The sequence below is a fragment of the Pteropus alecto genome, unplaced genomic scaffold (genome assembly GCF_000325575.1).
Source record: "Pteropus alecto unplaced genomic scaffold, ASM32557v1 scaffold30, whole genome shotgun sequence".
Taxonomy (NCBI): domain Eukaryota; kingdom Metazoa; phylum Chordata; class Mammalia; order Chiroptera; family Pteropodidae; genus Pteropus; species Pteropus alecto.
Window position 1 is genome coordinate 742,553 of NW_006429782.1, and position 720 is coordinate 743,272.

Consider the following 720-nt stretch of genomic DNA (forward strand, 5'->3'; position numbering starts at 1 on the left):
GACAGTTTCCCATCTCCCCAGACACCTTCTGGAGGCGGTTCTTTCCGCCAGCCCAAGTTTGACCCTCTGGGGAGGGGTTCGGAGACATCCTCGAACTCGCTGCCGGAGCTGGCGGACGAGCAGCGGCTGCGGACACTGTCCCCTGGAGGGACAAGGAGCCCGCGAGCCTCCCGCACTCACCGGCACCGTGGAGCCCTCGTGCAGACGTGCGCCCCGCGCGCTCCCGCCGTCTCCCGCCCGGTGACCGGAGGAGCTGCGGTGTCGGGCGCGGTGGGCGGCGTCCCCTCGGCAGGTCACAGCAGCAGGGGGCCGAGTCTGGGGAGCCCGGGAGATGGACGGGCCGTCCCCGCTTCCTCCGCTGCCCAATCGGTTCCGCAGCTGCTGCTGTCTGGGGAGCGGGAGAGGAGCCCCCCGTCTGTGCGGGAGCCGCTTCCCTGTGGGTCGCAGCCAGGGCCGGTGACCCGCCCGAGGTCACGCGGGGGGAAGGGAGAGAGGAAGCAGGGGACAGATGATGGAGACAGGTGAGAGACAAGGATGGGTGAAGACAGGTCAGAGGGCCAGGGCAAGGGGCAGTGGTCGGGCCGGTGCGGAGGGAGGGGCGCTGACTTCATCTCGATCTCTCTGCTCCTTCTCCTTGGCTTTCACAGAGGCCGTGGGGTCGAAAAGCGGCCCGCGACCACCTGGGACGGGGCACGAGAGGCTGGGGTCCCAGGACCGCGC